Genomic DNA, 16,752 nt, shown 5'->3' with positions numbered 1-16,752 from the left:
TCTCTTTCTCTCCTCTCTCTCTCTCTCTCTCTCTCTCAATCTCTCTCTCTCTCTTTGTTTGTTTGTTTCTTTCTTTCTTTCTTTCAATTATTATTTTTTTCTCAGGTAGGTTTTCTTTGTGTAGCCCTGGCTGACTTGGATGTCACTCTGTAAGCCAGGGTGACCTTGAATGCAGAAATCCTCCTGAGGCTAAAGGTGTGGTCCACAATTGCCTCAGGTCTACTGAAATTCTCTCTTTAAGAAAACAGGGGGGGGGAGGGTATGGAGGACATTTGGGATAGCATTGGAAATGTAATTGAGGAAAATACGTAATAAAAAAATATTTAAAAAAACGTGTGTATGAACCGGGTGTGGTGGCGCACGCCTTTAATCCCAGCACTTGGGAGGCAGAGGCAGGCAGATTTCTAAGTTCAAGGCCAGCCTGGTCCACAAAGTGAGTTCCAGGACAGCCAAGGCTACACAGAGAAACCCTGTCTCAAAAAAAAAAAAAAATGAAATCAAACAAACAAACAAACAAACAAAGAAATAAACAAGAAATCCTAACCCTGACCACCAATAAAAAGGCTGTGGAAACTCTTTCATGTCTCTCTCCCTCACAGATAATGATGTAGCTGCTTGTAAATTAATACTCCATGTGTGTGTATAGGATTCCATGGCCAGCTAGTACCAGCCCCAGATTTGTGTTTCAGAGATCTTTATTAATTTATTTTCCGTGCCTGAGCTTGTGTAGGTGGTAGGCCACCAAACCTCCAGGGAGGTTTTTTTTGCTGCCACAAAAAGGTCGCCTTTCATCTTAATGAGGTCAAAGTGTCAATGTGCAAGCCAGTGACCGAACAAGGAAGTAGACATGCAGACAACAAACATGCAGGGGTACCACCTCCATTCCCTTCTGTTTTTTGGTAAAGGACACACAATTTTTATTATTTACAGTAAGCCTTATAAAGCACTCTGACAGCCCCACAGATATCTGTGATTAGAATTTCCTTTTTTTTTTTTAAAAAAAAGTAATTCTCAGGGGGTGCATGGTGACTTGTCCTAGGTTCTGGTGCCCTCTTCTGGCATGTAGTCATATAGGCAGCACACACACACACACACTTACATTGAAAACTAAAAGTAATAACAGCAAACAAGCAAGCAAGCAAACAAACAAACTAAGAAATATATAAATAGGAGGGAAAAAGAGATTCTGGCTTCTGCCAGGCTGTGTGGGTGGCAGAGGCTGGCAGGCAAGCAGGCAGAGAGGACCTCTGTGAGTTTGAGGCTACCCAAGCCTACACTGATAGTTCCAGAAAGGACTGCCAGGGCTACACCAAGAGAAACCCTATCTCTAGGATCAAGAAAACAAAAGCAGAAAAGGTTCTGGCTTTTATTTTACTGACATATGTTCCTTTCATTCTTCCCTTCCTTCCTTCCTTCCTCCTTCCTTCCTTCCTTCCTTCCTTCCTTCCTTCCTTCCTTCCTTCCTTCCTTCCTTCCTTCCTTCCTTCCTTCCTTCCTTCCTTCCTTCCTTCCTTCCTTCCTTCCTTCCTTCCTTCCTTCCTTCCTTCCTTCCTTCCGAGATTTATTTATTTTATGTATATGAGTACACACTTTAGTTGTAAAGATGGTTGTGATCGTTAATGTGATTGTTGGGAAATGAAATTAGGACCTCTGCTTGCTCTACCCAAGCCCATTTGCTCAGGCCAAAGATTTATTTATTAGTATAAGTTCACAGTAGATGTCTTCAAACCCACCAGGATAGGGTATCAGATCTCATTGTGGGTTGTTGTGAGCCACCATGTGGTTGCTGGGATTTGAACTCAGTACCTTTGGAAGAGCAGTCGGTGCTCTTACCCACTGAACCATCTCACCAGCCCCCGACTTATGTTCCTTCTAGTACTATTGACTAAAGAACTTTGATCATGAAGGCACGTTGGATTTAATGACAGAGTTTGTGTGTGTTTCTGTGTGTGTATGTGTGCAATACTTCTGCTGGGATTGCAGTTACTTGCCATCTAGTGGGCTTGTGTGTAATTTCTTTAATTTTTTTCTAATTTTTTTTCTGAAAGTATCTTTCTTTCCATCTCTCTTTCTCTTTCTCTCTCTGTCTCTCTCTCTGTGTGTCTCTGTCTGTCTCTGTGTCTCTCTCCTTTTCTTTTCTTCTTTCTTTCTTTCTTTCTCTCTCTCTCTCTTTCTTTCTTTCTTTCTTTCTTTCTTTCTTTCTTTCTTTCTTTCTCTCTCTCTCTCTCTCTCTCTCTCTCTCTCTCTTTCCTTCTTCCTTCCTTCCTTTCTTTCTTTCTTTCTTTCTTTCTTTCTTTCTTTCTTTCTTTCTTTCTTTCTTTCTTTCTTTCAAGATTTATGTATTTTATGTATATGAGTACACACTTTAGTTGTACAGATAGTTGTGATCCTTCATGTGATTGTTGGGAATTGAGCTTAGGACCTCTGTTTGCTCTAGCCAAGCCCACTTGCTCAGGCAAAAGATTTATTTATTAGTATAAGTTCACTGTAGCTGTCTTCAAACGCACCAGGAGAGGGTATCAGATCTCATTATTGGTGGTTGTGAGGGACCATGTGGTTGCTGGGATTTGAACTCAGTACATTTGGAAGAGCAGTCAGTGCTCTTCCCCACTGAACCATCTCACCAGCCCTGGACACATGTTCCTTCTAGTACTATTGACTAAAGAACTTTGATCATGAAGGCATGTTGGATTTAATGACAGTGTGTGTTTCTGTGTGTGTGTCTGTGTGTGTGTGTGTGCAATATTTCTGCTGTGATTACTGTTACTTGACATCAAGTGGGCTTCTGTATAATTTCTTTAAATTTTTCTAATTCTTTTTTCTTTTTTTGTAAAGTAAAATTCCTGTCATACCTCCTTATCTTTCTCTCTCACTCCATGTTTGTGTGCATGTGTGTGTGTGTGTTAGTCTTGGGTACACAGATTAAAGAAATCATATTTCCAAGGATTCTTAGAAATAAACAAGGAAGCCAGATGTGGTGGAGCACCCCTTTTCTTTCCCTCTCTCTTTCTCTCCTCTCTCTCTCTCTCTCTCTCTCTCTCTCTCAATCTCTCTCTCTCTCTTTGTTTGTTTCTTTCTTTCTTTCTTTCTTTCAATTATTATTTTTTTCTCAGGTAGGTTTTCTTTGTGTAGCCCTGGCTGACTTGGATGTCACTCTGTAAGCCAGGGTGACCTTGAATGCAGAAATCCTCCTGAGGCTAAAGGTGTGGTCCACAATTGCCTCAGGTCTACTGAAATTCTCTCTTTAAGAAAACAGGGGGGGGGGAGGGTATGGAGGACATTTGGGATAGCATTGGAAATGTAATTGAGGAAAATACGTAATAAAAAAATATTTAAAAAAACGTGTGTATGAACCGGGTGTGGTGGCGCACGCCTTTAATCCCAGCACTTGGGAGGCAGAGGCAGGCAGATTTCTAAGTTCAAGGCCAGCCTGGTCCACAAAGTGAGTTCCAGGACAGCCAAGGCTACACAGAGAAACCCTGTCTCAAAAAAAAAAAAATGAAATCAAACAAACAAACAAACAAACAAAGAAATAAACAAGAAATCCTAACCCTGACCACCAATAAAAAGGCTGTGGAAACTCTTTCATGTCTCTCTCCCTCACAGATAATGATGTAGCTGCTTGTAAATTAATACTCCATGTGTGTGTATAGGATTCCATGGCCAGCTAGTACCAGCCCCAGATTTGTGTTTCAGAGATCTTTATTAATTTATTTTCCGTGCCTGAGCTTGTGTAGGTGGTAGGCCACCAAACCTCCAGGGAGGTTTTTTTTGCTGCCACAAAAAGGTCGCCTTTCATCTTAATGAGGTCAAAGTGTCAATGTGCAAGCCAGTGACCGAACAAGGAAGTAGACATGCAGACAACAAACATGCAGGGGTACCACCTCCATTCCCTTCTGTTTTTTGGTAAAGGACACACAATTTTTATTATTTACAGTAAAGCCTTATAAAGCACTCTGACAGCCCCACAGATATCTGTGATTAGAATTTCCTTTTTTTTTTTTTAAAAAAAAGTAATTCTCAGGGGGTGCATGGTGACTTGTCCTAGGTTCTGGTGCCCTCTTCTGGCATGTAGTCATATAGGCAGCACACACACACACACACTTACATTGAAAACTAAAAGTAATAACAGCAAACAAGCAAGCAAGCAAACAAACAAACTAAGAAATATATAAATAGGAGGGAAAAAGAGATTCTGGCTTCTGCCAGGCTGTGTGGGTGGCAGAGGCTGGCAGGCAAGCAGGCAGAGAGGACCTCTGTGAGTTTGAGGCTACCCAAGCCTACACTGATAGTTCCAGAAAGGACTGCCAGGGCTACACCAAGAGAAACCCTATCTCTAGGATCAAGAAAACAAAAGCAGAAAAGGTTCTGGCTTTTATTTTACTGACATATGTTCCTTTCATTCTTCCCTTCCTTCCTTCCTTCCTTCCTTCCTTCCTTCCTTCCTTCCTTCCTTCCTTCCTTCCTTCCTTCCTTCCTTCCTTCCTTCCTTCTTTCCTTCCTTCCTTCCTTCCTTCCTTCCTTCCTTCCTTCCTTCCTTCCTTCCTTCCTTCCTTCCTTCCTTCCGAGATTTATTTATTTTATGTATATGAGTACACACTTTAGTTGTAAAGATGGTTGTGATCGTTAATGTGATTGTTGGGAAATGAAATTAGGACCTCTGCTTGCTCTACCCAAGCCCATTTGCTCAGGCCAAAGATTTATTTATTAGTATAAGTTCACAGTAGATGTCTTCAAACCCACCAGGATAGGGTATCAGATCTCATTGTGGGTTGTTGTGAGCCACCATGTGGTTGCTGGGATTTGAACTCAGTACCTTTGGAAGAGCAGTCGGTGCTCTTACCCACTGAACCATCTCACCAGCCCCCGACTTATGTTCCTTCTAGTACTATTGACTAAAGAACTTTGATCATGAAGGCACGTTGGATTTAATGACAGAGTTTGTGTGTGTTTCTGTGTGTGTATGTGTGCAATACTTCTGCTGGGATTGCAGTTACTTGCCATCTAGTGGGCTTGTGTGTAATTTCTTTAATTTTTTTCTAATTTTTTTTCTGAAAGTATCTTTCTTTCCATCTCTCTTTCTCTTTCTCTCTCTGTCTCTCTCTCTGTGTGTCTCTGTCTGTCTCTGTGTCTCTCTCCTTTTCTTTTCTTCTTTCTTTCTTTCTTTCTCTCTCTCTCTCTTTCTTTCTTTCTTTCTTTCTTTCTTTCTTTCTCTCTCTCTCTCTCTCTCTCTCTCTCTCTCTCTCTCTCTCTCTCTTTCCTTCTTCCTTCCTTCCTTCCTTTCTTTCTTTCTTTCTTTCTTTCTTTCTTTCTTTCTTTCTTTCTTTCTTTCTTTCAAGATTTATGTATTTTATGTATATGAGTACACACTTTAGTTGTACAGATAGTTGTGATCCTTCATGTGATTGTTGGGAATTGAGCTTAGGACCTCTGTTTGCTCTAGCCAAGCCCACTTGCTCAGGCAAAAGATTTATTTATTAGTATAAGTTCACTGTAGCTGTCTTCAAACGCACCAGGAGAGGGTATCAGATCTCATTATTGGTGGTTGTGAGGGACCATGTGGTTGCTGGGATTTGAACTCAGTACATTTGGAAGAGCAGTCAGTGCTCTTCCCCACTGAACCATCTCACCAGCCCTGGACACATGTTCCTTCTAGTACTATTGACTAAAGAACTTTGATCATGAAGGCATGTTGGATTTAATGACAGTGTGTGTTTCTGTGTGTGTGTCTGTGTGTGTGTGTGTGCAATATTTCTGCTGTGATTACTGTTACTTGACATCAAGTGGGCTTCTGTATAATTTCTTTAAATTTTTCTAATTCTTTTTTCTTTTTTTGTAAAGTAAAATTCCTGTCATACCTCCTTATCTTTCTCTCTCACTCCATGTTTGTGTGCATGTGTGTGTGTGTGTTAGTCTTGGGTACACAGATTAAAGAAATCATATTTCCAAGGATTCTTAGAAATAAACAAGGAAGCCAGATGTGGTGGAGCACCCCTTTTCTTTCCCTCTCTCTTTCTCTCCTCTCTCTCTCTCTCTCTCTCTCTCTCTCTCAATCTCTCTCTCTCTCTTTGTTTGTTTCTTTCTTTCTTTCTTTCTTTCAATTATTATTTTTTTCTCAGGTAGGTTTTCTTTGTGTAGCCCTGGCTGACTTGGATGTCACTCTGTAAGCCAGGGTGACCTTGAATGCAGAAATCCTCCTGAGGCTAAAGGTGTGGTCCACAATTGCCTCAGGTCTACTGAAATTCTCTCTTTAAGAAAACAGGGGGGGGGGGGGGAGGGTATGGAGGACATTTGGGATAGCATTGGAAATGTAATTGAGGAAAATACGTAATAAAAAAATATTTAAAAAAACGTGTGTATGAACCGGGTGTGGTGGCGCACGCCTTTAATCCCAGCACTTGGGAGGCAGAGGCAGGCAGATTTCTAAGTTCAAGGCCAGCCTGGTCCACAAAGTGAGTTCCAGGACAGCCAAGGCTACACAGAGAAACCCTGTCTCAAAAAAAAAAAAATGAAATCAAACAAACAAACAAACAAACAAAGAAATAAACAAGAAATCCTAACCCTGACCACCAATAAAAAGGCTGTGGAAACTCTTTCATGTCTCTCTCCCTCACAGATAATGATGTAGCTGCTTGTAAATTAATACTCCATGTGTGTGTATAGGATTCCATGGCCAGCTAGTACCAGCCCCAGATTTGTGTTTCAGAGATCTTTATTAATTTATTTTCCGTGCCTGAGCTTGTGTAGGTGGTAGGCCACCAAACCTCCAGGGAGGTTTTTTTTGCTGCCACAAAAAGGTCGCCTTTCATCTTAATGAGGTCAAAGTGTCAATGTGCAAGCCAGTGACCGAACAAGGAAGTAGACATGCAGACAACAAACATGCAGGGGTACCACCTCCATTCCCTTCTGTTTTTTGGTAAAGGACACACAATTTTTATTATTTACAGTAAGCCTTATAAAGCACTCTGACAGCCCCACAGATATCTGTGATTAGAATTTCCTTTTTTTTTTTTTAAAAAAAGTAATTCTCAGGGGGTGCATGGTGACTTGTCCTAGGTTCTGGTGCCCTCTTCTGGCATGTAGTCATATAGGCAGCACACACACACACACACTTACATTGAAAACTAAAAGTAATAACAGCAAACAAGCAAGCAAGCAAACAAACAAACTAAGAAATATATAAATAGGAGGGAAAAAGAGATTCTGGCTTCTGCCAGGCTGTGTGGGTGGCAGAGGCTGGCAGGCAAGCAGGCAGAGAGGACCTCTGTGAGTTTGAGGCTACCCAAGCCTACACTGATAGTTCCAGAAAGGACTGCCAGGGCTACACCAAGAGAAACCCTATCTCTAGGATCAAGAAAACAAAAGCAGAAAAGGTTCTGGCTTTTATTTTACTGACATATGTTCCTTTCATTCTTCCCTTCCTTCCTTCCTTCCTTCCTTCCTTCCTTCCTTCCTTCCTTCCTTCCTTCCTTCCTTCCTTCCTTCCTTCCTTCTTTCCTTCCTTCCTTCCTTCCTTCCTTCCTTCCTTCCTTCCTTCCTTCCTTCCTTCCTTCCTTCCTTCCTTCCGAGATTTATTTATTTTATGTATATGAGTACACACTTTAGTTGTAAAGATGGTTGTGATCGTTAATGTGATTGTTGGGAAATGAAATTAGGACCTCTGCTTGCTCTACCCAAGCCCATTTGCTCAGGCCAAAGATTTATTTATTAGTATAAGTTCACAGTAGATGTCTTCAAACCCACCAGGATAGGGTATCAGATCTCATTGTGGGTTGTTGTGAGCCACCATGTGGTTGCTGGGATTTGAACTCAGTACCTTTGGAAGAGCAGTCGGTGCTCTTACCCACTGAACCATCTCACCAGCCCCCGACTTATGTTCCTTCTAGTACTATTGACTAAAGAACTTTGATCATGAAGGCACGTTGGATTTAATGACAGAGTTTGTGTGTGTTTCTGTGTGTGTATGTGTGCAATACTTCTGCTGGGATTGCAGTTACTTGCCATCTAGTGGGCTTGTGTGTAATTTCTTTAATTTTTTTCTAATTTTTTTTCTGAAAGTATCTTTCTTTCCATCTCTCTTTCTCTTTCTCTCTCTGTCTCTCTCTCTGTGTGTCTCTGTCTGTCTCTGTGTCTCTCTCCTTTTCTTTTCTTCTTTCTTTCTTTCTTTCTCTCTCTCTCTCTTTCTTTCTTTCTTTCTTTCTTTCTTTCTTTCTTTCTTTCTTTCTCTCTCTCTCTCTCTCTCTCTCTCTTTCCTTCTTCCTTCCTTCCTTTCTTTCTTTCTTTCTTTCTTTCTTTCTTTCTTTCTTTCTTTCTTTCTTTCTTTCTTTCTTTCAAGATTTATGTATTTTATGTATATGAGTACACACTTTAGTTGTACAGATAGTTGTGATCCTTCATGTGATTGTTGGGAATTGAGCTTAGGACCTCTGTTTGCTCTAGCCAAGCCCACTTGCTCAGGCAAAAGATTTATTTATTAGTATAAGTTCACTGTAGCTGTCTTCAAACGCACCAGGAGAGGGTATCAGATCTCATTATTGGTGGTTGTGAGGGACCATGTGGTTGCTGGGATTTGAACTCAGTACATTTGGAAGAGCAGTCAGTGCTCTTCCCCACTGAACCATCTCACCAGCCCTGGACACATGTTCCTTCTAGTACTATTGACTAAAGAACTTTGATCATGAAGGCATGTTGGATTTAATGACAGTGTGTGTTTCTGTGTGTGTGTCTGTGTGTGTGTGTGTGAAATATTTCTGCTGTGATTACTGTTACTTGACATCAAGTGGGCTTCTGTATAATTTCTTTAAATTTTTCTAATTCTTTTTTCTTTTTTTGTAAAGTAAAATTCCTGTCATACCTCCTTATCTTTCTCTCTCACTCCATGTTTGTGTGCATGTGTGTGTGTGTGTTAGTCTTGGGTACACAGATTAAAGAAATCATATTTCCAAGGATTCTTAGAAATAAACAAGGAAGCCAGATGTGGTGGAGCACCCCTTTTCTTTCCCTCTCTCTTTCTCTCCTCTCTCTCTCTCTCTCTCTCTCTCTCTCTCAATCTCTCTCTCTCTCTTTGTTTGTTTCTTTCTTTCTTTCTTTCTTTCAATTATTATTTTTTTCTCAGGTAGGTTTTCTTTGTGTAGCCCTGGCTGACTTGGATGTCACTCTGTAAGCCAGGGTGACCTTGAATGCAGAAATCCTCCTGAGGCTAAAGGTGTGGTCCACAATTGCCTCAGGTCTACTGAAATTCTCTCTTTAAGAAAACAGGGGGGGGGGAGGGTATGGAGGACATTTGGGATAGCATTGGAAATGTAATTGAGGAAAATACGTAATAAAAAAATATTTAAAAAAACGTGTGTATGAACCGGGTGTGGTGGCGCACGCCTTTAATCCCAGCACTTGGGAGGCAGAGGCAGGCAGATTTCTAAGTTCAAGGCCAGCCTGGTCCACAAAGTGAGTTCCAGGACAGCCAAGGCTACACAGAGAAACCCTGTCTCAAAAAAAAAAAAAAGAAATCAAACAAACAAACAAACAAACAAAGAAATAAACAAGAAATCCTAACCCTGACCACCAATAAAAAGGCTGTGGAAACTCTTTCATGTCTCTCTCCCTCACAGATAATGATGTAGCTGCTTGTAAATTAATACTCCATGTGTGTGTATAGGATTCCATGGCCAGCTAGTACCAGCCCCAGATTTGTGTTTCAGAGATCTTTATTAATTTATTTTCCGTGCCTGAGCTTGTGTAGGTGGTAGGCCACCAAACCTCCAGGGAGGTTTTTTTTGCTGCCACAAAAAGGTCGCCTTTCATCTTAATGAGGTCAAAGTGTCAATGTGCAAGCCAGTGACCGAACAAGGAAGTAGACATGCAGACAACAAACATGCAGGGGTACCACCTCCATTCCCTTCTGTTTTTTGGTAAAGGACACACAATTTTTATTATTTACAGTAAGCCTTATAAAGCACTCTGACAGCCCCACAGATATCTGTGATTAGAATTTCCTTTTTTTTTTTTAAAAAAAAGTAATTCTCAGGGGGTGCATGGTGACTTGTCCTAGGTTCTGGTGCCCTCTTCTGGCATGTAGTCATATAGGCAGCACACACACACACACACTTACATTGAAAACTAAAAGTAATAACAGCAAACAAGCAAGCAAGCAAACAAACAAACTAAGAAATATATAAATAGGAGGGAAAAAGAGATTCTGGCTTCTGCCAGGCTGTGTGGGTGGCAGAGGCTGGCAGGCAAGCAGGCAGAGAGGACCTCTGTGAGTTTGAGGCTACCCAAGCCTACACTGATAGTTCCAGAAAGGACTGCCAGGGCTACACCAAGAGAAACCCTATCTCTAGGATCAAGAAAACAAAAGCAGAAAAGGTTCTGGCTTTTATTTTACTGACATATGTTCCTTTCATTCTTCCCTTCCTTCCTTCCTTCCTTCCTTCCTTCCTTCCTTCCTTCCTTCCTTCCTTCCTTCCTTCCTTCCTTCCTTCCTTCCTTCTTTCCTTCCTTCCTTCCTTCCTTCCTTCCTTCCTTCCTTCCTTCCTTCCTTCCTTCCGAGATTTATTTATTTTATGTATATGAGTACACACTTTAGTTGTAAAGATGGTTGTGATCGTTAATGTGATTGTTGGGAAATGAAATTAGGACCTCTGCTTGCTCTACCCAAGCCCATTTGCTCAGGCCAAAGATTTATTTATTAGTATAAGTTCACAGTAGATGTCTTCAAACCCACCAGGATAGGGTATCAGATCTCATTGTGGGTTGTTGTGAGCCACCATGTGGTTGCTGGGATTTGAACTCAGTACCTTTGGAAGAGCAGTCGGTGCTCTTACCCACTGAACCATCTCACCAGCCCCCGACTTATGTTCCTTCTAGTACTATTGACTAAAGAACTTTGATCATGAAGGCACGTTGGATTTAATGACAGAGTTTGTGTGTGTTTCTGTGTGTGTATGTGTGCAATACTTCTGCTGGGATTGCAGTTACTTGCCATCTAGTGGGCTTGTGTGTAATTTCTTTAATTTTTTTCTAATTTTTTTTCTGAAAGTATCTTTCTTTCCATCTCTCTTTCTCTTTCTCTCTCTGTCTCTCTCTCTGTGTGTCTCTGTCTGTCTCTGTGTCTCTCTCCTTTTCTTTTCTTCTTTCTTTCTTTCTTTCTCTCTCTCTCTCTTTCTTTCTTTCTTTCTTTCTTTCTTTCTTTCTTTCTCTCTCTCTCTCTCTCTCTCTCTCTCTCTCTCTCTTTCCTTCTTCCTTCCTTCCTTCCTTTCTTTCTTTCTTTCTTTCTTTCTTTCTTTCTTTCTTTCTTTCTTTCTTTCTTTCTTTCTTTCAAGATTTATGTATTTTATGTATATGAGTACACACTTTAGTTGTACAGATAGTTGTGATCCTTCATGTGATTGTTGGGAATTGAGCTTAGGACCTCTGTTTGCTCTAGCCAAGCCCACTTGCTCAGGCAAAAGATTTATTTATTAGTATAAGTTCACTGTAGCTGTCTTCAAACGCACCAGGAGAGGGTATCAGATCTCATTATTGGTGGTTGTGAGGGACCATGTGGTTGCTGGGATTTGAACTCAGTACATTTGGAAGAGCAGTCAGTGCTCTTCCCCACTGAACCATCTCACCAGCCCTGGACACATGTTCCTTCTAGTACTATTGACTAAAGAACTTTGATCATGAAGGCATGTTGGATTTAATGACAGTGTGTGTTTCTGTGTGTGTGTCTGTGTGTGTGTGTGTGCAATATTTCTGCTGTGATTACTGTTACTTGACATCAAGTGGGCTTCTGTATAATTTCTTTAAATTTTTCTAATTCTTTTTTCTTTTTTTGTAAAGTAAAATTCCTGTCATACCTCCTTATCTTTCTCTCTCACTCCATGTTTGTGTGCATGTGTGTGTGTGTGTTAGTCTTGGGTACACAGATTAAAGAAATCATATTTCCAAGGATTCTTAGAAATAAACAAGGAAGCCAGATGTGGTGGAGCACCCCTTTTCTTTCCCTCTCTCTTTCTCTCCTCTCTCTCTCTCTCTCTCTCTCTCTCTCTCAATCTCTCTCTCTCTCTTTGTTTGTTTCTTTCTTTCTTTCTTTCTTTCAATTATTATTTTTTTCTCAGGTAGGTTTTCTTTGTGTAGCCCTGGCTGACTTGGATGTCACTCTGTAAGCCAGGGTGACCTTGAATGCAGAAATCCTCCTGAGGCTAAAGGTGTGGTCCACAATTGCCTCAGGTCTACTGAAATTCTCTCTTTAAGAAAACAGGGGGGGGGGAGGGTATGGAGGACATTTGGGATAGCATTGGAAATGTAATTGAGGAAAATACGTAATAAAAAAATATTTAAAAAAACGTGTGTATGAACCGGGTGTGGTGGCGCACGCCTTTAATCCCAGCACTTGGGAGGCAGAGGCAGGCAGATTTCTAAGTTCAAGGCCAGCCTGGTCCACAAAGTGAGTTCCAGGACAGCCAAGGCTACACAGAGAAACCCTGTCTCAAAAAAAAAAAATGAAATCAAACAAACAAACAAACAAACAAAGAAATAAACAAGAAATCCTAACCCTGACCACCAATAAAAAGGCTGTGGAAACTCTTTCATGTCTCTCTCCCTCACAGATAATGATGTAGCTGCTTGTAAATTAATACTCCATGTGTGTGTATAGGATTCCATGGCCAGCTAGTACCAGCCCCAGATTTGTGTTTCAGAGATCTTTATTAATTTATTTTCCGTGCCTGAGCTTGTGTAGGTGGTAGGCCACCAAACCTCCAGGGAGGTTTTTTTTGCTGCCACAAAAAGGTCGCCTTTCATCTTAATGAGGTCAAAGTGTCAATGTGCAAGCCAGTGACCGAACAAGGAAGTAGACATGCAGACAACAAACATGCAGGGGTACCACCTCCATTCCCTTCTGTTTTTTGGTAAAGGACACACAATTTTTATTATTTACAGTAAGCCTTATAAAGCACTCTGACAGCCCCACAGATATCTGTGATTAGAATTTCCTTTTTTTTTTTTTAAAAAAAGTAATTCTCAGGGGGTGCATGGTGACTTGTCCTAGGTTCTGGTGCCCTCTTCTGGCATGTAGTCATATAGGCAGCACACACACACACACACTTACATTGAAAACTAAAAGTAATAACAGCAAACAAGCAAGCAAGCAAACAAACAAACTAAGAAATATATAAATAGGAGGGAAAAAGAGATTCTGGCTTCTGCCAGGCTGTGTGGGTGGCAGAGGCTGGCAGGCAAGCAGGCAGAGAGGACCTCTGTGAGTTTGAGGCTACCCAAGCCTACACTGATAGTTCCAGAAAGGACTGCCAGGGCTACACCAAGAGAAACCCTACCTCTAGGATCAAGAAAACAAAAGCAGAAAAGGTTCTGGCTTTTATTTTACTGACATATGTTCCTTTCATTCTTCCCTTCCTTCCTTCCTTCCTTCCTTCCTTCCTTCCTTCCTTCCTTCCTTCCTTCCTTCCTTCCTTCCTTCCTTCCTTCCTTCTTTCCTTCCTTCCTTCCTTCCTTCCTTCCTTCCTTCCTTCCTTCCTTCCTTCCTTCCTTCCTTCCTTCCTTCCGAGATTTATTTATTTTATGTATATGAGTACACACTTTAGTTGTAAAGATGGTTGTGATCGTTAATGTGATTGTTGGGAAATGAAATTAGGACCTCTGCTTGCTCTACCCAAGCCCATTTGCTCAGGCCAAAGATTTATTTATTAGTATAAGTTCACAGTAGATGTCTTCAAACCCACCAGGATAGGGTATCAGATCTCATTGTGGGTTGTTGTGAGCCACCATGTGGTTGCTGGGATTTGAACTCAGTACCTTTGGAAGAGCAGTCGGTGCTCTTACCCACTGAACCATCTCACCAGCCCCCGACTTATGTTCCTTCTAGTACTATTGACTAAAGAACTTTGATCATGAAGGCACGTTGGATTTAATGACAGAGTTTGTGTGTGTTTCTGTGTGTGTATGTGTGCAATACTTCTGCTGGGATTGCAGTTACTTGCCATCTAGTGGGCTTGTGTGTAATTTCTTTAATTTTTTTCTAATTTTTTTTCTGAAAGTATCTTTCTTTCCATCTCTCTTTCTCTTTCTCTCTCTGTCTCTCTCTCTGTGTGTCTCTGTCTGTCTCTGTGTCTCTCTCCTTTTCTTTTCTTCTTTCTTTCTTTCTTTCTCTCTCTCTCTCTTTCTTTCTTTCTTTCTTTCTTTCTTTCTTTCTTTCTCTCTCTCTCTCTCTCTCTCTCTCTCTCTCTCTCTCTTTCCTTCTTCCTTCCTTCCTTTCTTTCTTTCTTTCTTTCTTTCTTTCTTTCTTTCTTTCTTTCTTTCTTTCTTTCTTTCAAGATTTATGTATTTTATGTATATGAGTACACACTTTAGTTGTACAGATAGTTGTGATCCTTCATGTGATTGTTGGGAATTGAGCTTAGGACCTCTGTTTGCTCTAGCCAAGCCCACTTGCTCAGGCAAAAGATTTATTTATTAGTATAAGTTCACTGTAGCTGTCTTCAAACGCACCAGGAGAGGGTATCAGATCTCATTATTGGTGGTTGTGAGGGACCATGTGGTTGCTGGGATTTGAACTCAGTACATTTGGAAGAGCAGTCAGTGCTCTTCCCCACTGAACCATCTCACCAGCCCTGGACACATGTTCCTTCTAGTACTATTGACTAAAGAACTTTGATCATGAAGGCATGTTGGATTTAATGACAGTGTGTGTTTCTGTGTGTGTGTCTGTGTGTGTGTGTGTGCAATATTTCTGCTGTGATTACTGTTACTTGACATCAAGTGGGCTTCTGTATAATTTCTTTAAATTTTTCTAATTCTTTTTTCTTTTTTTGTAAAGTAAAATTCCTGTCATACCTCCTTATCTTTCTCTCTCACTCCATGTTTGTGTGCATGTGTGTGTGTGTGTTAGTCTTGGGTACACAGATTAAAGAAATCATATTTCCAAGGATTCTTAGAAATAAACAAGGAAGCCAGATGTGGTGGAGCACCCCTTTTCTTTCCCTCTCTCTTTCTCTCCTCTCTCTCTCTCTCTCTCTCTCTCTCTCTCAATCTCTCTCTCTCTCTTTGTTTGTTTCTTTCTTTCTTTCTTTCTTTCAATTATTATTTTTTTCTCAGGTAGGTTTTCTTTGTGTAGCCCTGGCTGACTTGGATGTCACTCTGTAAGCCAGGGTGACCTTGAATGCAGAAATCCTCCTGAGGCTAAAGGTGTGGTCCACAATTGCCTCAGGTCTACTGAAATTCTCTCTTTAAGAAAACAGGGGGGGGGGGAGGGTATGGAGGACATTTGGGATAGCATTGGAAATGTAATTGAGGAAAATACGTAATAAAAAAATATTTAAAAAAACGTGTGTATGAACCGGGTGTGGTGGCGCACGCCTTTAATCCCAGCACTTGGGAGGCAGAGGCAGGCAGATTTCTAAGTTCAAGGCCAGCCTGGTCCACAAAGTGAGTTCCAGGACAGCCAAGGCTACACAGAGAAACCCTGTCTCAAAAAAAAAAAATGAAATCAAACAAACAAACAAACAAACAAAGAAATAAACAAGAAATCCTAACCCTGACCACCAATAAAAAGGCTGTGGAAACTCTTTCATGTCTCTCTCCCTCACAGATAATGATGTAGCTGCTTGTAAATTAATACTCCATGTGTGTGTATAGGATTCCATGGCCAGCTAGTACCAGCCCCAGATTTGTGTTTCAGAGATCTTTATTAATTTATTTTCCGTGCCTGAGCTTGTGTAGGTGGTAGGCCACCAAACCTCCAGGGAGGTTTTTTTTGCTGCCACAAAAAGGTCGCCTTTCATCTTAATGAGGTCAAAGTGTCAATGTGCAAGCCAGTGACCGAACAAGGAAGTAGACATGCAGACAACAAACATGCAGGGGTACCACCTCCATTCCCTTCTGTTTTTTGGTAAAGGACACACAATTTTTATTATTTACAGTAAGCCTTATAAAGCACTCTGACAGCCCCACAGATATCTGTGATTAGAATTTCCTTTTTTTTTTTTTAAAAAAAGTAATTCTCAGGGGGTGCATGGTGACTTGTCCTAGGTTCTGGTGCCCTCTTCTGGCATGTAGTCATATAGGCAGCACACACACACACACACTTACATTGAAAACTAAAAGTAATAACAGCAAACAAGCAAGCAAGCAAACAAACAAACTAAGAAATATATAAATAGGAGGGAAAAAGAGATTCTGGCTTCTGCCAGGCTGTGTGGGTGGCAGAGGCTGGCAGGCAAGCAGGCAGAGAGGACCTCTGTGAGTTTGAGGCTACCCAAGCCTACACTGATAGTTCCAGAAAGGACTGCCAGGGCTACACCAAGAGAAACCCTACCTCTAGGATCAAGAAAACAAAAGCAGAAAAGGTTCTGGCTTTTATTTTACTGACATATGTTCCTTTCATTCTTCCCTTCCTTCCTTCCTTCCTTCCTTCCTTCCTTCCTTCCTTCCTTCCTTCCTTCCTTCCTTCCTTCCTTCCTTCCTTCTTTCCTTCCTTCCTTCCTTCCTTCCTTCCTTCCTTCCTTCCTTCCTTCCTTCCTTCCTTCCTTCCTTCCTTCCTTCCGAGATTTATTTATTTTATGTATATGAGTACACACTTTAGTTGTAAAGATGGTTGTGATCGTTAATGTGATTGTTGGGAAATGAAATTAGGACCTCTGCTTGCTCTACCCAAGCCCATTTGCTCAGGCCAAAGATTTATTTATTAGTATAAGTTCACAGTAGATGTCTTCAAACCCACCAGGATAGGGTATCAGATCTCATTGTGGGTTG

The sequence above is a fragment of the Mus caroli genome, unplaced genomic scaffold (assembly GCF_978045245.1).
Source record: "Mus caroli unplaced genomic scaffold, Mus_caroli_1 scaffold_33, whole genome shotgun sequence".
Classification (NCBI taxonomy): domain Eukaryota; kingdom Metazoa; phylum Chordata; class Mammalia; order Rodentia; family Muridae; genus Mus; species Mus caroli.
Note: the sequence above shows the minus strand (reverse complement) of the source record.